The 23,451-nt window shown below is 51.2% G+C and overlaps 1 pseudogene; it reads left to right on the forward strand.

Moving 5' to 3' along the window:
* The first annotated feature begins 1,199 nt into the window (after positions 1 to 1,199).
* On the forward strand, positions 1,200 to 23,375 carry LOC115895796 (annotated as a pseudogene).
* Positions 23,376 to 23,451: the final 76 nt, after the last annotated feature.

Here is a 23,451-nt window from a genome sequence, read left to right on the forward strand (position 1 = left end):
TGCCTGTAATTCCAGCATTTTGGGAGGCCAAGGCAAATGGATCACCTGAGGTCAGGAGTTCAAGACCAGCCTGGTCAAGATGATGAAACCCCGTCTCTTGTAAAAATACAAAAATTAGCCAGGCCTGGTGGTGTATGACTGTAGTACCATCTACTTGGGAGACAGAGGCAGGAGAATTGCTTGAACTTGGGAGGTTCAAGCCATGGGAGGTGGAGGCTGCAGTGAGCTGAGGTCATGCCACTGCACTCTAGCCTGAGCAACAGAGCAAGACTACCTCGAGAAAAAAAAAGAAAGAAAGGGACTTCCCAAGGTCATGTATCAGGGCAGGGAAGAGCTGGGGGCCCAGCTGGCTGCTCCCCTGCTGAGCTGGGAGACCACCTAGGTCTGACTTCTCCCATCTTCCCAGCTTAAGCCAGGCCCTGGGGTCATGGAGGCTGGGGAGGCACCGAGGAACACGCCTGGCATGTGCTGACAAGGGATTTTATGCTCCAGCCCAGCTGGCTGGGAGGAGCCTGCTGGGCAGAGGCTGGAGCTGGGGGCTCTGGAGGGCACCTGGGGGAGGTTGCACTGTGAGGATGAGCTCAAGTTGGGTCAGAGAGCAGGGCCGACTCTGCCAGTGCCTGCATCAGCCTCATTGCTCTCCTGGGCTCCTGGCCTGCTAGACTCTGGGCTGCAGATCCTTCTTGAGAGGCCGTGAGTAGTGAGACAAGGAGCAGGGGTGAGGGGTGGCAGGAGAGAAGATATATATAGAGAGAGAAAGAGAGGACGAGACAGAGAAAAAAGGAGAGAGAATGCCTTAGACAAAGGAAGATGGAAAGATAAAGAGACAGTCTGGGGGCAGTGGCTCATGCCTGTAATCCCAATACTTGGGAAGGCCAAGGCGGGAGGATGGCTTGAGGGAAACAGTCTGAGATCAACCTGGCCAACATAGTGAGACCCTGTCTCTAAAAAAAAAAGAAAAAAAATTTATTTTAAAGGGAGAGAGAAAGAGACTCAGAGATTGAGACTGAGAGAGCAAGACAGAGATAGAGAGACACTGACAGGAGGAGAGGAAAACAGAGAAAGGGAGGAGAGTAATGGAAAGAGAGATAAAAAGAAAAGCAGATGGCAGAGACACAGAGAGAGGGACCCAGAGAGAGCCAGACAGACGCAGGTGGCTGGCTGCGGGCACTGTGGGGGTAACAGGAGGGGGACCTGTGATGGCCCTGGGGACAATGCTCAAGGCTCCTTTCCTGCTCCTGGGGCTGCTGACTGAAGGTAAGTGGGATCCCAGCCTTGTACCCAGCGCCAAGTGGCCCCCATTTCCCACTTACCTTCCCTAGACAAACCCTCTGCCCTTTCCTTGCACCCTGCTGTGTCCCCAGGCCTGGCGCAGTTGGCGATTCCTGCCTCCATCCCCCGGGGCTTCTGGGCCCTGCCTGAAAACCTGACAGTGGTGGAGGGGGCCTCGGTGGAGCTGCGGTGTGGGGTCAGCACCCCTGGCAGTGCGGTGCAATGGGCCAAAGATGGGCTGCTCCTGGGCCCCGACCCCAGGATCCCAGGCTTCCCGAGGTACCGCCTGGAAGGGGACCCTGCTAGAGGCAAGGGATCAGAGCCTGAGACCCTCAGCCACCAGCCCAAGTTGCAACCCTGACCTCCGGCTCCCCCTGCAGGTGAATTCCACCTTCACGTCCAGGCCTGTGACCTCAGCGATGGCGCGGAGTATGAGTGCCAGGTCGGCGGCTCTGAGATGGGGCCCGAGCTCGTGTCTCCCAGAGTGATCCTCTCCATCCTGGGTATGGGTGACAGGCCCCCAGGACCCAGGAGTCCAAGCCCCTGGCCCCTCCTCTCCCAGACCCTCGTTACCAAGCTCCAATCTTCAAATCCTTCTCAGTGCTGGAAGCTTACCCCAGACCCTTCTCACCAGTTCCTCCCAAGCTGCTCCACCTGACCCCGGAGGCAGGCACCATGGTCACCTGGGTAGCTGGGCAAGAGTACGTGGTCAGCTGTTTGTCTGGGGACGCGAAGCCAGCACCTGACATCACCATTCTCCTGAGTGAGTGAGGGTGAACTGGGTGGCAGGGGACAGCATGAAGCCTCTGGAGTGGGAAGGGTGTGTGTTCCTGACCAGTGCCCTCCTAAGGGCCCCAGAAAAGATGTCATCCCTGGGATGGGTACCGAGGAGAAGGTGTGGGGAGATGCTGAGGCCAGTGTGGGACCCGGTGGATGGGAGGGCACATTGAGGAGGCAGCATCCAGCACAAGGCTGAGGACCAGATAGAGATATGGGCAGTAGCGCTGGTGCAGACATGAGAAGCTGAGGGATGCGGTGCATGGTACAACCCAGCAAGGAGTTGAGAGGAGTGGGGAGACCCAGGACCCAGCACTGAAGATTGCAGCCTTCAGGCAGTCCAGAAAGTCAGGAGGGGATGCAGCTGTGCCCCAGGCCCTTTTCTTCTAGAACCAGGAGGGAGGGGGCATCACATCCACTTTGAGAACTTCCAGGCCATGCTCCCCAGAATCTATCTTGCGGGGAGCCCAGAACCCCTCTAGCCCTCTTGTTGCCCCAAGGTGGACAGACATTATCCAACATCTCTGCAAACATGAATGAGGGCTCCCAGCAGAAGCTCTTCACTGTGGAGGCCACAACCAGGTGTGGAAACTGAAAAAACCCCCCAACCATGACCCCTAATTTTCCCCATGGGAACCACAGACCCCAGGGATGCAAGCATGAAGCTTGGGCTAGGTATGAACATCTGCAACCCAATGCTTCTTCATGGGGAACTCTCAAAGCTGATTCTCAAAACTTCTTCACAGGGAACAGGGGTGGTGGCTCATGCCTGTAATCCCAACACTTTGGGAGGCTGAGGTGGGTGGATCACCTGAGGTCAGGAGTTCAAGATCAACTGGGTCAACATGGTGAAACCCTGTTTTCACTAAAAATACAAAAATTAGCCTGGCGTGATGGCGCATGCCTATACTCCCAGCCTATCAGGGGGCTGAGGCAGGAAAATCGTTTGAACCCAAGAAGTGGAAGTTGCAGTGAGCTGCGATCGCACCACTGCACTCCAGCCTGGGCGACAGAGCCAAATTCTGTCTCAAAAGACAAACAAATAAACAAAAACTTCATGGGAACCTCAGTTCCAGAGTCCCTGGCACTAAAGTTTTGATCAGATGTGGGTCTCTCTAGGCTCCAGTTCTCGCTGCTCACTCCCAGAATCTCTCCCATGGAACCCCAGATCCCAGAGGAGATCGGCATGGGGACTTAGACCAGGTGTGGGGACCAGAGGTGGCATCCCCACCTCTTCTCCCTGACTCCCCAAATTTCGGATGATGACTCTGACTCCAGAACCTTGAATTCTCATCCCAGGGTGACACTCCAGAGCTCGGATAATGGGCAGTTGCTAGTCTGTGAGGCGTCTAGCCCAGCACTGGAGGCCCCCATCAAGGTCTCATTCACCGTGAATGTTCTGTGTAAGTGGAGAACTGGGTCAACTAGGGCGCTGAGGATGGGGAGCAGGCACTGGGGGGTGTAGGGGAATCACAGGGATTACGGAAATTCAGGCACTCAGAGAAACATGGGGTTTCAAAAGCAGGTTGTGGAGCCTGGAAAGAGTGGATGGGCTACTCCAGGCCCATTGAGTGACTGATATCTCCCAATCCCTCCAGGACCCCCTGTCATCGAGTGGCCAGGCTTGGATGAGGGGCACGTGCGGGCAGGACAGAGCTTGGAGCTGCCATGCGTGGCCCAAAGGGGGAATCCCTTAGCCACACTGCAGTGGCTGAAGGTGAGGGCAGAAGCGCGCATGGGAACTGTGGGGAGAGCGGGGGCCGGGAGCTGGTCCTGAGCTGGCTCAGGCCTGTCCCTGTCTCCAGAATGGCCAGCCAGTGTCCACAGCGTGGGGCACAGAGCACACCCAGGCCGTGGCCCGTAGTGTGCTGGTGATGACCATGAGGCCAGAAGACCATGGAGCGTGACTCAGCTGCGAGGCCCATAACAGCGTGTCTGCAGGGACCCAGGAGCACAGCATCATGCTGCAGGTCACCTGTGAGTCTTGGTGCCAGCTGCCCACCTGTCAGTCTGTGCCTCAGAGAACCATCTATGTGTGCCCCCAAATTATGCCTACTGGATGCCAAAGATCTCAGCATCTGTCTGCAGTCCTGTTGTTCTGTCTGGGCTGGTCTGTGAGAAATTCAGCTCAGCTTTAGTGTCTTCCCTCTCTGTCCCTGCTGTTCCCCCTAGTGCCATTACAATTCTGGGATCTGCATACCAGGTTGAGAACAAGAACGTGACACTCTCCTGTGTCAGCAAGTCCAGTCGCCCACGGGTCCTGCTACGATGGTGGCTGGGCTGGCAGCAGCTGCTGCCCATGGAGGAGACGATCATGGATGTGAGGCGGGGGCCAGGCTCCTGGGTCTGAGCATGGGGGGTGCTGAAAGCATGACTCGTGGATTAGGAAGGGGATGGGTCCAGCAGCCTGGGGGCTTTCTCCTTGACGACCATGGGTCCAAAAGAGAGGGAGGTAGAGATGGCTCATGTGTCCCTCCTGGGGACTGGGATGGACTCAGGCCTCTAGCATGATGGATGGGGGTGCTGCACTCCCCACATCTGAAGCTCACTCCCTGCCAGAGACTGCATGCATGGTGGTTACATCTCCGTGTCCAATCTGACATTCCTGGCACGGCGGGAGGACAACGGTCTGACCCTCACATGTGAGGCCTTCAGTGAAGCCTTCACCAAGGAGACCTTGAAGAAGTCACTCACTCTGAACATAAAATGTGAGTGTCTGCCCTTGCCCAGCAATGCCCCCAAGCCTCAGGACCCAGCCCAGAGAAAAAGTCACTCTTCCTGCCTCTCTTCTCAGATCCCGCCCAGAAACTGTGGATTGAGGGTGCCCCAGAGGGGCAGAAGCTCCGGGCTGGGACCCGGGTGAGGCTGGTGTGTTTGGCCATCGGGGGCAACCCAGAGCCCTCCCTCACATGGTACAAGGTTGGTGCCACACCAGGGCTATGGGGGTGGCCAGGAATGTGGGGGAAGGACCAGGCCCCCTTCTTTACTTCAGAATGTTGGGCAATCTTGGAAAAAGATTAAATTTCTTGAAAAGTACTAGAGATTCTGAGGTTTGGCAGGGAATCAGGAAAGACACAAATGCCATGAGAATTAAATGGAATCCTAGGAAAATTCTGGGGAAACAGTGAGAATTCTAGGATAAAAATTGGAATTCTGAATCAAGATTAGGTATTCTAGAGAAAAGGTAATTTCGTTAAATTTATGGAAAATTCTAGTGAAAAATCTCAGAATTCAGGTGAAATGTCACTAATTTTAGGGAAAGACTTGAATCCCAGAAAAAAAGAAAAAGAAAAAGAAAATTTGGAGAAAAACTAGTAATTCCACAGACTATCGAAAATTCATTAGTATTAAATCGAATTCTTGGGATTTGGAGGTAAGAAAATGAAATTTCATTAAAATGAAAGAGAAGCCTAATTCTAGGAAAATCCTGGGAAGTTAGGGAGCTACTTGAAAATTTTGGGGGGAAGACTAGGAATTATAGAAATGACAATGGAGTTTCATTTTAATAGGATGGAATTCTGGGGAAGTGCTGAGAATCTGGGCAATATAAAGGAATCTGTTAGAAGACTGGGATTATAAGATATTATAATATCGGGAAAGAGTCAGAATCTATGGAAAGTTTAATTTGTGCAGCAGCACCAAAAACAAAAACAAAAACAAAAAAAACAGTAATCTATGGAAAGGCACTGGAATTACGGAAAATTTCAAAGGAAATCTTTGGGGACAGTGGGAATTTTAAGAAAAGGAACTGAGGCATTCTGGGAAAGGCCTGGGAATTTCAAGGGAGTTTCCTGCACGTGGCGTTGGGTAAACAGAGCAGAAATAGATTTTGAGGAGTGCCCTGAGGGCCTGCAGGTGGCTGCAGAGGCGGAGCGGGGGTTGGGTGTGGTACAGGAGGTGGATTCAGATCCCCAAAACTGCCGTGCATTCAGATCCCCAAAACTGCCGTGCACAGGGATCCGGGGAGGCGGGAGAGACTCCAGGGCGGGGGTCACTCAGTTCCACTCCCCACTGCTTTGCCTTAGGAGGGTGGCGCTGATGGGGGTGTTTCTCCGTATCACCAAAAGGCTTTGTCTGGGCTGGCGGCACCAACCCAGTGGGCAGGGTGTGGGAGTTGGGGGTTGGTGGAAGCCGCAGGGCTGCCTGCGGCCTCCAGTCACTCCCACCCCATAGGACTCGCGCACCGCGACTGAGTCGCGACTGCCGCAGGAGCCGCGGCGCATGCAGCTCGGCAACGTGGAGAAATCTGGGAGCACCTTCTCCCGAGAGCTGGTGCTGGTCACAGGGCCGTCGGACAACCAGGCCAAGTTCACGTGCAAGGCTGGCCAGCTCAGCGCGTCCACGCAGCTGGCGGTGCAGTGTGAGGGCGCACACGGCTGAGGCCGGCGGGCGGACTCGGCGGGGGCAGGACGAGGTGGGGGACAGAGCCAGGTGGGGCAGGGACCCAGCCAACTCTGGACTGGGGGGGTGCGGGTGGGGGCGGGGTGGGGTACCCGAGACTGGACGGAGCCTGGGGTGCAGGCGGGATGGACGCAGACCAGGCCGCCCCTAACCTCTGAGTCTCGCTCCTCCAACCCCCTCTCCCAGTTCCCCCAACTAACGTGAAGATCCTGGTCAACGCATCTGCACTGCGCCCAGCGGACGCCTTAAACTTGACATGCATCAGCGTTAGCAGCAACCCGCCGGTCAACTTGTCCTGGGACAAGGAAGGCGAGAGGTGGGAGTGCGAGGGATCCCGCTCCTCTCTGGCCTCGCCCCCTCCACGCGTGTCCCGCCCGCGCCTAGCCCCTCTCCAGCCTCTGGCCCTGCTGGCAGCCCTGGCCTCACCCCAGGTCCACAGGCTGGAGGGCTTGGCCGCCCCGCCCCGGAGAGCCCCGTTCAAAGGCTCCGACGCGGCCAGAAGCGTCCTTTTGCAAGTGTCATCCCGCGATCATGGCCAACGCGTGACCTGCCGCGCCCACAGAGCCGAGCTCCGCGAAACCGTGAGCTCCTTCTTTGGCCTCAACGTGCTGTGTGTGCCCCGGCCTGAAAGGTCCTCTTGATGCCTTCTTGACCCTAACCTACTCCTTGCGTCTCCCCCCCCTCCCCGCCCTTTTTTTTTTTTGACGGAGTCTGGCTCTGTCCCCCAGGCTGGAGTGCAGTGGCTCGATCTCGGCTCACTGCAAGCTCCGCCTCCCATGGTTCACACCATTCTCCTGCCTCAGCCTCCCGAGTAACTGGGACTACAGTCGCCTGCCACCATGCCTGGCTAATTTTATTTTTGTAGTTTTGGTAGAGAGGGGGTTTCACCGTGTTAGCCAAGATGGTCTCGATCTCCTGACCTGGTGATCCGCCCGCCTTGGCCTTCCAAAGTGCTGGGATTACAGGCGTGAGCCACCACACCCGGCCTCCTTCCTTCCTTCCTTCCTTCCTTCCTTCCTTCCTTCCTTCCTTCCCTCCCTCCCTCCCTCCCTCCCTCCCTCCCTTTTTTTTTTTTGATGGAGTCGCCCTCTGTGGCTCGGGCTGCAATGCAGTGGCGCAATCATAGCTCACTGTAGCCTCCAACTTCTGAGCTCAAGTGATCCTACCTCAGCCTCCTGAGTAGCTGAAACTACAGGTGTGCACTACCACTTTTGGTTAGTTTATTTTAATTTTTTTGTAGCAACAGGGCCTCACTATGTTGCCCAGGCTGGTCTTGAACCCCTGGGCTGAAGCAATCCTCCTGCCTTGGCTTCCAAAAGTGCTGGGATTACAGGCGCATCCCACTACACTAGGCTGATTTTTTGTACTTTTAATTTTAAGTAGAGATGGTATCTCTCTAAGTTGCCCAGGCTGATCTTGAACACCTTGACTCAAGTGATCCTCCTGCCTTGGTCTCCCAAAGTTCTGGGAGTATAGGCATGAGCCACTGAGCCTGGCCTGGGTCTTTGCTTTGACACTATCACTCTATCATTAACCCCATCCTGAAACTTGAAACTCCCTACCTTCATCCTGACCAGTGGTCCTGGGCCAAATCCTATCCTGTCCACTCCCATATTGCCTTTGTCCTCTCTCCTAACCCCGATCCCTATCATGACCCCTCTTTCCATCCTTCAACCTGATGCTGGCTTCTACTCTTTTCCTAAACTGTATTCTAATTTCTATCCCAAACTTTACCCCTGAATTCAGTTCTGAACTTGTTACCTTGTCCACAACCTTAAACCCTGTAGTGATCCTCCAACTTTAACCCTTGAATCTGTGATTGATCTCCAATCTGTCCTTGATCCTGACCTTGACAACAACCTTGACTCCCTGCGGCGCCCCCTCTGAAGACCGTCCAGAGTTCCTGGGGGAGCAGGTGCTGGTGGTGACCGCAGTGGAGTAGGGCGAGGCGTTGCTGCCCATGTCTGTGTCCGCTAACCCCGCCCCCGAGGACTTCAACTGGACTTTCCGCGGCTATCGCCTCGTATGATCCTGTATAACTATATACTTACCAGGGCATGCTCCCAGAATGAATAACTGTTGGTGGCAAAATGAATGGATGGATGAATGGTAGACAGTCAGGCGAGTGGGTGGGTAGATGGATAGATGGGTCGATAGGTAGGTAAGTGGATGAACAGGTGGATGAATGAGTGAGTGGATGGAGGAACAGATGGACAAGTGAAAGGATGGATAAATGGGTGAGTGGATGGGTGAGAAGATGATTGAAGGAGAAAAATCAGTGTATAGATAGAGGGTAGATGGATGAATGGATACACCAGCAGAGGAAAGATATCTATGGAAGGATGATGGATGAATTAATGGATGGATGGGTGGAAAGATCAATGGAGAGATGAATAAATAGGTAACTGGGTAAATGTTTGAACAGATGTATGTATTTATGGGTGTGCAAGCATGAGTGAATAGTTGTGTGAATGGGTGGAGAGCTACAAGGGTGGATGCACGGGTGCAGAGAAAGAAGACAAATGGGTGGAGGAATGAGTGAGTAAACCGATGAGTGGATGGAAAGATAAATGGATGAATGGATAGATAAGCAGATGGATAAATGAATGGATGGATGGATAGATGGTTCCAAGCATAAGTGGTTGGGTGAATGGATGGTAGGTGGTTGCCTGGATTGGTGGATAAAAAGATGGATTGGGTAAATGGATAGATGGATGACAGGAGAATTATTTTTTTTCTTCAGTACCTCTGTGGAGGGTGATTGTATCTAGGAGAATGAGACTACAAAAGGGACAGTTTGAGCAGTGATGGATCTGGGGCTAGACTGGGAGGACAATTCTTGACTCGGGCCTCCAGGGAGAAGATGAGGAGGACCAGAGCCTGGATGACATGGAGAAGATATCCAAGGGACCCACGGGGCGCCTGCGGATTCACCAGGCCAAACTGGCCCAGGCTGGTGCTTACCAGTGCATCGTGGACAACGGGGTGGCGCCTCCAGCACGAGGGTTGGTCTGTCTTATTGTCAGATGTGGGTATCACCCAAACACCTGACTTTAAGACCTGCCACTGAACCCACAGCCCTCATGTCTCCCACATAGCTCATGTTGACCTCCCATCCCCTCCCAGTTGCCCCCCAGGTGGAGCACCCCACTCCGCTAACTAAGGTGGCTGCAGCTGGGGACAGCACCAGTTCTGCCACCCTCCACTGCCATGCCCGAGGTGTCCATCGTTTTCACCTGGACCAAAAATGGGGTCCCTCTGGATCTCCAAGATCCCAGGTGAGCCCAGGCCCAGCCAGGCAGCACTCCAGCCCCAGGTCTGGACCTCCAGCCCCATTTCCCCTCCCTGAGTCCTTACAGAGAAGGGTGCAGAGAAGGAAGATGAATGCGTGGAGGAATGAGTAAGTGAATGGATGAGTGGATGAAAAGATTAATGGATAAATGGATAGATAGGCAGATAGTTAAATGAATGGATGTCTGTATAGATGATTCCAAGCATAAGTGGTTGGGTGAATGAAAGGGTGAGTGGTGCCCTACCTTCTCTCTAGGTACACGGAGCACACATAACACCAGGGTGGTGTCCACAGCAGCCTCCTGACCATTGCCAACGTGTCTGCAGCCCAGGAATACGCCCTCTTCACATGCACAGCCACCAACTCCCTAGGCTCGGACCAAACCAACATTTAACTCGTCAGCATCAGTATGGAGGGGTTGTGAGGGTGTTGGGGAGGGGGTGCTCCTTGGATCCATTCTCACATCCCTGATTGGCCCCGGGCTGCCCATGTTTCTGAAACCTGAGAATATGTGTATATGTGAGGCTGGAGTTTTTGCCTGCCCTGAAAATCCTAGTGGAGACTGGATATTCAGGGAGACCCACAGCAAAAGCAAAAGAAAAGAAAAGAAAAGAAAAAGATGGAGAGGGGGTACTTACTAGCTCAAGTAACTAAAAAATGGATTTTCAGGGGTTTCTGGAGCTAGGTTCAGCTGTCATCAGCAACTCTCCATTCTTTGTTGTTGAAACAGAGCTTTACTCTCGTCACCCAGGCTGGAGTGCAATGTCGCAATCTTGGCTCACTGCAACCTCCGCCTTCTGGATTCAAGCGATTCTCTCACCTCAGCCTACCAAGTAGCTGAGATTACAGGCGCCCGCCACCATACCCAGCTAATTTTTGTATTTCTAGTAGAGACGGGGTTTCACCATGTTGGCCAGGGTGGTCTCCTGACTTCAGGTGATGTGCCTGTCTCAGCCTCCCAAAGTGGTGGGATTACAGGTGTGAGTCATCACACCCAGCCCTCTCTATTGTTATGTCTGCATACCTCTGTGTTGGCTTTATTCTAAGGGCCCTCATAGTGGTCTGTTAGAATTCCCAGAGGAAACAGAATTCTTTCTCTTCCTAACAGTGGTATAAAAGTACTAGGATTAGCCAGGCGTGGTGGCTCACGTCTGTAATCCCAGCACTTTGGGAGTCTGAGGTGGGCAGATCACAAGGTCAGGAGTTTCAGACCAGCCTGACCAGTATGGTGAAACCCCATCTCTACCAAAAAAAAAAAAAAAATAGCTGGGCGTGGTGGTGCGCACTTGTAATCCCAGTTACTCGGGAGGCTGACCATGTTGGTCAGGCTGGTCTCGAACTCCTGACCTCATGATCCACCCGCCTCGGCCTCCCAAAGTGCTGGAATTATAGGCCTGAGCCCCCACTCCCAGCCTTATTTTTTATTTTTGAGATGGCGTCTCGCTCTGTCACCCAGGCTGGAGTGCAGTGGCGTGATCTTGGCTCACTACAACCTCCACCTCCCTAGCTCAAGCAATTCTCCTGCCTCAGCCTCCTAAGTAGCTGGGATTACAGGCATGTGCCACCACACCTGGCTAATTTTAGTATTTTTAGTAGAGACGGGGTTTCACCATGTTGGCCAGCCTGGTCTTGAACTCCTGACCTCAGGTGATCCACCTGCCTTGGCCTCTCAAAGTGCTGAGATGACAGGCGTGAGCCACACGCTTGGCCAGTTTTTGTTTGTTTTTGTTTTGAGACACAGTTTTGTTCTTGTTGCCCAGGCTGGAGTGCAATGGTGCTGTCTCAGCTCACTGCAACCTCCGCCTCCCGGGTTTGAGCAATTTTCCTGCCTCAGCCTCCCAAGTAGCTGGGATTACAGGCATGCGCCACCACGCCTGGCTAATTTTTTGTATTTTTAGTAGAGACGGGTTTTCGCCATGTTGGCCAGGCCGGTCTTGAACTCCTGACCTCAGGTGATCCACCTGCCTTGGCCTCCCAACATGTTGGGATTACAGGTGTGAGCCACCACACCTGGCCTAGTTTTTTTTTTTTTTTTCTTCAGAATAACCTCAAATGCATATTCTAAGTTTTCATCTTAAGAAAGCATGGCTCACTCCTGTAATCCCAGCACTTTGGGAGGCCAAGGCAGGTGGATCACCTAAGGTTGGGAGTTCGACACCAGCCTGACCAACAAGGAAAAACCCTGTCTCTACTGAAAATAAAAAATTAGCCGGGCGTGGTGGCACATGCCTGTAATCCCAGTTACTTGGCAGGCTGAGGCAAAAGAATCGCTTGAACCTGGGAGACAGAGGTTGGAGTGAGCGGAGATCTTGCCATTGCACTCCAGCCTGGGCAACAAGAGCAAAACTCCATCTCAAAAAAAAGAAAAAGGAAAGAAAGAAAGAAACTAATAAAAGAACAAATTAAACCCAAAGTAAAAAGAAAGAAGAAAATAATAATGGTAAGAGCAGAAATGAATGAATTAGAAAACAGAAAAACAATTGAGAAAATCATTGAAACCAGAAGCTGGTTATTTGAAAAAAAAAATCAGTAACATTTATAAAGCTGATTAAGACAAAAAAAGAGAGATGATACAAGTTACCAATAACAGGAATGGAAGAAGGGGTGTTACCACAGATTCCACAGACATTAAGAGGATAATTAGGGAATATTATGAATGACTTTATTCCAATAAATTCAGCAAGTCGGATGAGAAGGACAAATTCCTTGAATATGATGAATATGTTACAATTCTGATAGGTACAGTATTGTAATGGTTCATCCTTACAGAGCCTGGTTCAGAGAAGCTTGGGTTCAAATCCCCTCTCTGCTACCTCCTAGTTGTGTGACCATAGGCAAGTGTCTCAGTTTCTAAAAATATGTAATATATAGCACAGATCTTTGTGGCTCAGTTTCTTTTTCTTTCTTTCTTTCTTTTGTTTTCTTTCCCCCTTTCTTTTCTTTTGTGTGTGTGTGTGTGTGTGTGTGTGTGTGTGTGTGTGTGTGTGTGTGACGGAATCTTGCTCTGTCACTCAGGCTGGAGTACAGTGGCATGATCTCCGTTCACCGCAACCTCTGCCTCCCAGGTTCAAGAGATTCTCCTGCCTTAGCCTTCAAAGTAGCTGGGATTAAAGGTGCATGCCACCACACCTGGCTAATTTTTGTATTTTTGGTAGAGACGGGGTTTCACCATGTTGGCCAGGCTGGTCTCAAACTCCTTACCTCAGGTGATCCACCTGCGTCAGTCTCCCAAAGTGCTGGGATTACAGGTGTGAGCCACCACTCCCGGCTGCAAGCTGCTTCTTTCTGTTTTTCTCTTCCTGACAGAGCAGGCTTTTTCTCAATGTAAGGAAGGACACTTTCTCATCTCTACAATCTTCTCTGCTCTTCCCCCCACCCCATTCCTGTCTTCCCTTTGAACACTGAAACATAAAGTATGACACTTGCCTCCTTTGCTTTAGAACTTATACTTCTATTAAGGGATCAAGAGCCCAAAGTCTTTTTTGGTTAACTCAACAAATTGATAATTCAGGTGAAAAGGATCTTGTATACCGAAAGTGCTCATCAACAATTAATTTTGGGGCCAGGCATGGTGGTGGATGCCTGTAGTCCCAGCTACTCAGGAGTCTGAGGCAGGAGGATAGCTTGAGCCCAGGAGGTCGAGGCTGCAGTGAGCTATGATCATGCCATTACACTCCAGCCTGGACCACAGAGTGAGACTCTGTCTCTTTAAAAAACAAAATAAAATAAAAAAAAAATTGGCCAGGCACAGCAGCTCATGCCTGTAATCCCAGCACTCTGGAAGGCCGAGGTGGGTGAATCACAAGGTCAGGAGGTCGAGACCAGCCTGGCCAACATGGTGAAACCCCATTTCTACTAAAAAGTTAGCCAGGTGTGGTGGCAGGCACCTGTAGTCCCAGCTACTTGGGAGGCTGAGGCAGAACAATTGCTTGAACCTGGGCGATGGAGGTTGCAGTGAGCCAAGATTGCGCCACTGCACTCCAGCCTGGGTGACAGAGCAAGACTCTGTCTCGGGAAAAAAAAAAAAAAAAATTATCTGGGCGCAGTGGCTCAGGCCTGTAATCCCAGCACTTTGGGAGGCTGAGGTAGGCAGATGGAGTCTTGCTCTGTGAACCAGGTTGGAGTACAGTGGTTTAATCTCAGCTCACCGACTTAGTGTTAAGTTGCAATCTCTGTATCCACTCCCCAGGTCTGGACCAGCCTTCCGGAGAACCTGAAGACCAGCTGCCCATAGAGCCGCCTACAGGCAAGTCCTCTGTCCCCTGATCCCTCCCGTCTCCCCAAAGGAGACGTCTCCTTGTCTTTGACCCTACCTGCTCTGCTCGTAGTCACAGCTGCTTAACAACTTAGTTCTGGCCGAGCTCAGTGGTTCACGCCTTTGGGAGGTCAAGGCATGTGATCACTTGAGCCCAGGAGTTGAGACCATCCTGGGCAACATGGTGAGACTCCATCTTTGCAAAAATAAAAAATAGCTGGCTGTGGTGGCATGTGCCTGTAGTCCCGACTACTCAGAAGGCTGGGGTGGGAGGATTATGTAAGCCCAGGAGTTGGAGGATGCAGTGAGCTATGACTGAGCCACTGCACTCCCGCCTTGGGAACAGAGGGAGACCCTATCTCAAAAAAAAAAAAAAAAAAAAGACTTAGTTCTCTCCCTGCAGACTTGCAGACCCCTTAGAGCTTCCTCTTTTTTCTTTCTTTCTTTCTTTTTTTTTTTTTTTGAAACATAGTCTCGTTCTGTTGCCCAGGCTGTAGTGCAGTGGCAAAATCTTGGCTCACTGAAACCTCCAACTCCCAGGTTCAAGCGATTCTTTTGCCTCAGCTTCCTGAGTTGCTGGGATTACAGGCACCCGCCACCACACCTGGTTAATTGTTGTACTTCTTTAGTAGGGATGGGGTTTCGCCATGTTGACCAGGCTGGTCTCAAACTCCTGATCTCAAGTGATCTGCCCGTCTCAGCTTCCCAAAGTGCTGGGGTTATAGGACTACAGGCATGGGCCACAGCACCCGGCTTTTTTTTTTTTTTTTGAGACCGAGTCTCGCTCTGTCGCCCAGGCTGGAGTGCAGTGGTGCGATCTCGGCTCCCTACAACCTCCACCTCCCAGTTTCTTCTCTTGCTTCAGCCTTCTGAGTAGCTGGGACTACAGGCGTGTGCCACCACAGCCAGCTAATTCTTTGTATTTTTAGTATATATGGGGTTTCACCGTGTTAGCCAGATGGTCTCTAACTCCTGACCTCGTGATTCGCCCACCTCAGCCTCCCAAAGTGCTGGGATTACAGAGGTGAGCCACTGCATCTAGCCACTTTTTTTTCTTTGATCTTTGTCTTGCCTGGAGTGATAAATTTTTCTCTTCCAAATTTAGTTTAATTCTGAAAAAATTAGCTCACTCCACGTCCTGTAAGAAGCCTGCATCAGTTAGCATTTGCTGTATAACAAACCACGCCAAACATGGGTGATTATAGCAACATTCTTTCTCATGATTCTAAGAGTCTGGCAGAACGGTGCTGGTCTGGGCTGGCTTAAGTAATCTCTGCAGCCAGCTGGCAGCTCCACTGGACTGGGTGGTCTAGGGTTGCCCCCTTCCCACACGTCTGATGGTCATCTGGCCTCTTGGTTGGAACAATGGAGATAACTGGGCATGTGTCTCTTCTTGACTTTTTCACATGAAGGTGTCACAGGGGTCAAAAGCAGCAAGAGAGTACATTCCAGTTTACTAGCTGATTCTGTCACAGTTGCTGTTGTCTCACTGGACAAAGCACGTCACATGGCTCAACACAGAGTCAGTGTGGAAAGGCCCTGTACTCAAGGATGTGACTACCAGGAGAGGATTGCAACCGTTTGGCAAACAATCCCCTTCAGAGCCTGAGAAAAAGGTTGCAAGTGACAGAAATACAGCTGTTTTGTCAACACATAAAAGAATGACTTGGCTGGGCACAGTGGCTCATGCCTATAATCCTGGCACTTGGGGAGGCTGAAGCAGGCAGATCACTTGAACCCAGGCATTGGAGACAAACCTGGGCAACATGGTGAAACCCCATCTCTATAAAACAAAAACAAAAAAATTAGCCAGGCGTGGTGGTGCACACTTGTAGTCCCAGCTACTCAGGAGGCTGATGTGGGAGGATTTCTTGAGCCCAAGAGGTTGAGGCTTCAATGAGCCGAGATCACGTCACTGCACTCCAGCCTGGGCAATAGAGTGAGACCCTGTCTCAAGGGAAAAAAAAAAGGCTTGGTACATGAAATAAAAACTTCCAAGTGTGGCCACTTTCAGGTGCTCAAAAATCTCACCAGCGATCTGTTTTTCACCCTCTCTCAACTTTGCCTTCATCTGTGGTGGCTTCTTTCTGAGTTTCTTCAATCAGAGGGGCAGAGAAGCCCTTCCCAACCTCTGTCTTCTTGATAGCTAGTAGAATTGTCCTAAATGTTTTGTTAAAAACACATGTTGGGTCAAATGCCTGTGTCTAAACAATCACTGTGGAGAGAGGAATGGAGACTCTTATTGTTCAGGCCAGGCCATGTGCCCACTATGGAGTCCTGCCTGAGCCCAAGATTGGGAGTGGGGAGTGGATGTTCTCCCCAGGGGAAAAAAGTGCTGTTAGTAGAAGATAGGGGAGATGGCCACCTAACAGATGCCTACTTAGAGGGATTCAGACTTGTCCTCAGGGATACAGCAGCCAAGTCAGCCTGATACTGACTGGGATGGAAGTTAGTGGAAAGAAGTCATTGGAGGCCGGGCGCGGTGGCTCACGCCTATAATCCCAGCACTTTGGGAGGCTGAGGTGGGCAGATCACTTGAGCCTAGGAGTTCAAGACCAGTCTGTCCAACATGGCGAAACCCCGTCCCTACTAAAAATAAAAAGCAAAACGTTAGCTGGGTGTGGTGGCATGCGCCTGTAGTCCCAGCTACTTGGGAGGCTGAGGGAGAAGAATCACTGGAACCCGGGAGGTGGAGGTTGCAGTGAGCCGAGATTGTGCCACTGCACTCCAGTCTGGGTGACAGAGTGAAACTCTTTTTTTTTTTTTTTTTTTTGAGACAGAGTCTCACTCTGTCACCCAGGCTGGAGTGCAGTGGTGTGATCTCGGCTCACTGCAATCTCCGCCTCCCTGGTTCAAGTGATTTCCCTGCCTCAGCCTACCGAGTAGCTGGGACTACAGATGCCTGCCACCACATCTGGCTAATTTTTTGTATTTTAGTAGAGACGGGGTTTCACCGTGTTGGCCAGGCTGGTTTTGAACTTCTGACCTTGTAATTCACCTGCGTCGGCTTTCCAGAGTGCTGGGATTATAGATGTGAGCCAACACGCCCAGCTAACTCTATCTTAATTAAAAAATAAAATAAAATAAAGAAGTCCTTGAGATGGGTTTTTTTTTTTTTTTTTCCAGAGACAGTGTCTTGCTCTGCCACCCAGGCTGGAGTGCAGTGGTGCTACCATAGCTCACTGGAGCCTTGACTTACCGGGCTCAAGCAATCCTCCTGCCTCAGTCTCCTGAGTAGCTGGGACTATAGACATGCACCACCATGCTGCTAAACTTTTAAATTTTTTGTAAAGAAGTGGCCTTGCTATGTTGCCTAGGCTGGTCTTGAGCTCCTAGGCTAAGCGATCCTCCCATCTTGACCTCCCAACGTGCTGGGATTACACGCATGTGCCGCAGCGCCTGACCTTGGGATGGAATTTGAAAGGCAAACAGAAGTTTGCTTGAGAAGAAAGGACATTTGAGGACACTTAGCTATTCCAAAGCTCTAAGGTGTGAATTTGCTTCAGTGATTCCGGAAATAGCTAGTGGTTGGTTTGGTTTGTGTGGCTGGACAGTCCAGTGCCAGGGTCTAAGTTCGGTGGACATGGCTGGAGGCGTTGGAAGAGGCTGGACCACAGAAAGTCTTCAGTGCCCAGCTAAGGAGCTGAAGCTCCCTCCTGAGTCCGGAGTTCAGTTCTGAGTTTGCAGAGTTCAAGCAAAGGGAGGACATTTTGTTAATGGCTTGACTTAAGAAGCCACCTGCCCTTGGGTGGCAGAAGGGTTGGGCACAGAGACCCCTCCCCATCTGTTTCTCTGGCCCTGGGGGAGGGACTTGGTCAGGGGTAGGCTTTCTCGGGGAGACCCACTCCTGGCCTACAGCCTGTTGTCTGGGATTCACTGAGGGGTATCTTCCACCCCTAGGACCCTCGGGGCTGTCCCTGCTGCCTGTGCTGCTCGGTCTTGGGGGACTTCTGCTCCTCTCCAGTGCCTCCTGTGTCGGGGGGGTCCTCTGGCAGCGGAGACTCAGGCGTCTTGCTGAGGGTGAGGAGAGACATTCCCTGCTGAGGGTGATGGGGAACTCCCTGGGGCCAGGGGAGGGGCTTGTATGGGGTCACTGAGCCCTTCATTCCTATTTCCTTCGAGCGTCTCAGGGAAGACAGAGGCAGAGTAAGTGGGGATATTTTTCTGTAAAGAAGGCTCTGAGGGAGGAGGTTTTGGGGAGATGGGTGGCGGGGGGCAGCACTCAACTGCCCTCCACACCTCCATCCTGGAAGGTCGGAGGACCCAGTCAGGAACAAATATGAGGAGAGCCAGTGGACAGGAGAGCAGGAAACTTGGAGCTCCACGGTGAGTGGGGGTGGCCTTGGAGACCCCACAGTCAGGGCACCGACGGCGACTGAAACCCTGCTGTTAGCATCAGGTTGATCATTGCCGTTCCTGGGACCGTGGGGTCAGAGGATGGAAAGGGCTTTGTCTGTTTTGTGTGTGGGAAACAGGTCAGCACAACAGAGGCAGAGCTGTATTACCGCTCCCTGAGGGACTTGAGCCCCCAGCTGCCCCCGACACAGGAGGAGGTGTCTTACTCCCAAGGTGAGTTAGGACCCCACTCAGAGGTACACCCGACGCCTGGACTGGGTGCCTTGATCATGTCTCCCTTCCACTCTAACTCCAAGTTTCACAGGTGAAGATGAGGATATGGCCTTCCCTGGGCACTTGTATGATGAGGTAGAAAGAACGTACCCCCCCGTCTGGAGCCTGGGGACCCCTCTATGATGAAGTGCAGATGGTGAGGAGCTTTGCATCAGCAGCCATCCTTCCTGGCTAGTGCTCGGAGCCTACCTCCTACTACTTGTATTAGTTAGGGCCAGCTAGCTGCTGTAACAAAGAGGCCTGACCATGATCCAGTGGTTTAAAGAAGACAGTCGGCTGGGCATGATGGTTCATGCCTGTAATCCCAACACTTCGGGAGGTCAAGGCAGGAAGATCGCTTGAGCCCATGAGTTTGAGACAAGCCTGGGCAATATAGTGACTTGTCTCTACAAAAAATTAAAGAAAGGAGCCAGGCATGGAGGTGTGCACCTGTAGTCCCAGCTACTCAGGAGGCTGAGCCAGGAGGATCCCTTGAGCTCAGGAGTTGGAGGCCGCAGTGAGCCATGATGGCACCACTGCACTCCAGTCTGGGCAACAGAGCAAGACCCTGTCTATGAAAAAAAAGACGGCAGTCTATTTCTTTTTCACAGTCAGACACAAGCGGCCCTGCTCTAGTCATCCGAGTCTACATGAATGAGCCAGTTCACTGGGGGTTCAACCCATGAGAAAAGGTGAAAGAATGTGGAGAAGGCACAACCTTGCCTTGTGGCCCAGGCCCTGAAATGGTGCACACCACTCTGCTCTCACTCCCCTGATGAGAATAGAGTCACACGGTCACACCTGATGGAAAGGAGGCTGTAAAATATGGTCTGGCTTGGCAGTGATGTGCCTTGCTGCAATTCTGCTGCTGTGGAAGGAAGTAGACATGAATATTTTTAGATAATTAGCCGTATCTACTCCACTGAGTAAAGGGAGAGAATTTGGGGGCCCATTCAACTGAAAAATCAAGGCATACAATTGTCATCAGGCCCAGTTGGGCCCAGAATTGTCCTCCCCAAAAATGCTATTATGGCTAGGCATGGTCACGGCTCACATCTCTAATCTCAGCAGGCTGAGGTAGGTGGATTGCTTAAGCCCAGGTGTTAGAGACCAGCCTGGGCAACATAATAAGAACCCATCTTGAAAAAAAAAAAAAAGTTAAGCCGAGCATGGTGGCTCACGCCTGTAATCCCAGCAGTCTGGGAGGCCAAGGCAGGTGGATTACCTGAGGTCAAGAGTTTGAGACCAGTCTGGCTAACATAGTGAAACCCTGTTTCTACAAAACATGCAAAAATTATCCAGGTGTGGTGGCACACACTTGTAATCCCAGCTACTTGGGAGGCTGACGCAGGAGAATCGCTTGAACCTGGGAGGCGGAGGTTGCAGTGAGCAGAGATCATGCCACTGCACTCCAGCCTGGGCAACAGAGCAAGACTCTGTGTCAAAAAAAAAAAAAAGTTTAAAAAACTAACTGGGCATAGTGATGCATGCCTGTGGTCCCAGCTACTCAGGAGGCTGAGGTAGGAGGAACGCCTGAGGCAGGGAAGTTGAGGCTGCCATGAGCCCTGATTGGGCCACTGCATTCCAGCCCGAGAGACCATGTTTCAAAGAAGAAAGGGAAAAAATGTTCCTGGAAAATCTAGATTTGTATCCTACGAGATCAGCAATCTTTAAAGAAAGAGAATGCCTGTTTTCCAGTGGCCCCAAATGCCCAATGCTGACACTTACTGGACTAGTATGGGTCACATTCTCATCACTGAACACATCCCTGAGTCAGGGGAGGGAATATGCTAACAGGATAGGCCCGGGTCAGTTCGCCATGGGATCAGGAAGTAGGGGCCAGCCCCACTCAGTTCACTGGGCTGAGAATGGGAGAGGGACAGAGAGCTCGCAGGGAAGTGAGGATGGTGGCTGTACAGGAAAAAACAACAGACAGGCACTTTGACCACCAGCCAACCCCCACCCATTGCTGCACAGTTAGGGAGATGGGACAGAACCCCTGATTTCTTGTGTGGCCTTGGCTGATGCTCTGGCACCTCTGGTCCAAGGATTTCCTTCTGTCTCTGTGAACGACCTCCGATACAGGGCACTGTTATCAGATCCTAGCTCCTCACCAGCATGGTGCAAAGCGCTGTCCATGGTGCTGGACCATATGCGCGCTCTCTTTTTTTTGAGGCGGAGTCTCGCTCTGTCGCCCGGACTGGAGTGCAGTGGCCAGATCTCAGCTCACTGCAAGCTCCGCCTCCCGGGTTTACGCCATTCTCCTGCCTCAGCCTCCGGAGTAGCTGGGACTACAGGCGCCCACCACCTCGCCCGGCTAGTTTTTGTATTTTTAGTAGAGACGGGGTTTCACCGTGTTAGCCAGGATGGTCTCGATCTCCTGACCTCGTGATCCGCCCGTCTCGGCCTCCCAAAGTGCTGGGATTACAGGCTTGAGCCACCGCGCCCGGCCATGCGCTCTCTTTAGAGATGCGCCATGGAGGCTGCAGGCTTTTTCCGAAAAGGACCAGATAGTAAACGCTTTGGGCTGTGTGAGACATACGGTCTTCCTCAAACTCTACACAAACTCTGCCACTGTAAAGTAAAAGCAGCCATAGACGATGCATAAATGAATGACTGTGACTATGTTCCTGCAAAACTTTATTTTTGGACACTGTAATTTGAACTTCATGTAATTTTTCTGTGTCACAAATGTTATCTTTTTTCATTTTTCTCCAACAATTAAAAAATGAAAAACTGGGCCGGGCACGGTGGCTCACGACTGTAATCCCAGCACTTTGGAAGGCCGAGGCGGGTGGATCACTTTAGACCAGGAGTTGCAGACCAACCTGACCAACATGGTGAAATCCCATCTCTACTAAAAATGCAAAAAGTTAACCGGGCATTGTGGCGGGCGCCTGTAGTCCCAGCTACTCGGGAGGCTGAGGCAGAAGAATTGCTTAAACCCAGGAGGCAGAGGTTGCAGTGAGCCAAGATTGCGCCACTGCACTCCAGCCTGGGCAACAGACCAAGACTCCATCTCAAAAAAAAAAAAAAAAAGAAAAGAAAAAAAGAAAAATAATAAAAACCATTCTTAGCTCTGGGGCAGTAAAAGAAAAGCAGGTGGCAGGCCATATTTGGAGCATGGGCCAATCTGCTTTAAAGTCTGCTGAACTAAAATAGTCATTTTCTCCCAGCCCTAGAACAAAACACATCCCCAGTTAGGGCCACCCTTCATGTTTTTAGTTTGTTTTGTTTTGTTTTTCTCTTCTATTACGATTAGGGAGCTGTTTTGGAAATTCATAGGACAATAGAATCATAACTTACATTCCATAGTTGCCATAGCTGATAACATGGACTTTTAAAGTTTTCATTTTTAAAAATTTTATTTATTTATTTATTTTTGAGATGGAGGCTCGCTCTGTAACCCAGGCTGAAGTGCAGTAGCACAATCTCAGCGCACTGCAACCTCAGCCTCCCAAGTTCAAGCGATTCTCCTGCCTCAGCCTCCCAAGTAGCTGGGATTAACAGGCATGCACCATCATGCCCAGCTAATTTTTGTATTCTTAGTAGAGACAGGGTTTTGCCCATTGCCCAGGCTGGTCTTGAACTCCTGACCTCAAGTGATCCATCTGCCTTGACCTCCCAAAATGCTAGCATTACAAGCATGAGTCACCATGCTCAGCCTAAAGGTTTTATATTTCTGACATTTACATTATTTTTCTAACATGAAATCATTGGATATCTTGGGCTTGCTTCAAAATAATCCAGTTAGTGTGGGAGGGGAATAAGGTAGAAATATAGATAAATCAATTGACCAAGGGTTGCTACTGGTTTTTTCTTTTTTCTTTTTTTGAGATAGTCTCACTCTATCAACCAGGCTGGAGTACAGTGGCATAATCATGGCTCACTGCAGCCTTGACCTCCTGGGCTCAAGTGATCCTCTTACCTCAGCCTCCTGAGTATCTAGGACTATAGGCACTCACCACCACACCTAGCTAATTTTTTAAAAAATATTTTTTATAGGCTGGGTACAGTGGCTCACAGTTATAATTCCAGCACTTTGGGAGGCTGAGACGGGTGGCTCAATTGAACTTAGGAGTTCAAGACCAGCCTGGGCAACAATGGAAGCCTCATCTCTGGGAAAAAAAAAAAAAAAAAAAAAATTCAAAAATTAGCTGGGTGTGGTGGTGCATGCCTGTAGTCCCAGCTACTTCGGAGGCTGAAGTAGGAGGATGGATTGAGCCCAGAAGGTGGAGGTTGCAGGGAGCAACCATTGCACTCCAGCCTGGGTGACAGAGCCAGACCCTAAGAAAAAAAAATTATTTTTTTGTAGATGCAGGATCTCACTATGTTGCCCAGGCTGGTCTTGAACTCCTGGTCTCAAGAAATCCTCCTGCTTTGTCCTCCCAAAGTGCTGGAATTACAGGCATGAGCCACCGTGCCTGGCCTGATATTATTGAAGTTAGGCGATAAGCACATGGAGTTCATCATAGGCATTCATTATAACGCACTCCTTTTTCGTATATTTTGGGGGTTTAGTAAAAGCTAAAACAGTTTTTTTCTGGGAAGTTAAGCAGGGGTGTGTATCCCCCAGATCTTCAGTGAAGACCTACAGGGCATCTCTCCATGGTTCTAACTCCACTTTTTGCCTGTCAGGGCTCCTGGGACCTCCGCTGGCCTGAAGACGCATATCAGGATCCAAGAGGAATCTATGACCAGGTGGCAGGAGACTTGGACACTCTGGAAGCTGATTCTCTGCCCTTCGAGCTGAGGGGACATCTGGTGTGAGAGCCCTCTCAACCCCCTTGTCCTGCACCTGCAGGAATTTACACTCCACTGGTCCCTTTCATTACAGCCTGGGCCG

Source organism: Rhinopithecus roxellana, unplaced genomic scaffold (assembly GCF_007565055.1).
Source record: "Rhinopithecus roxellana isolate Shanxi Qingling unplaced genomic scaffold, ASM756505v1 contig2531, whole genome shotgun sequence".
NCBI classification, from domain to species: domain Eukaryota; kingdom Metazoa; phylum Chordata; class Mammalia; order Primates; family Cercopithecidae; genus Rhinopithecus; species Rhinopithecus roxellana.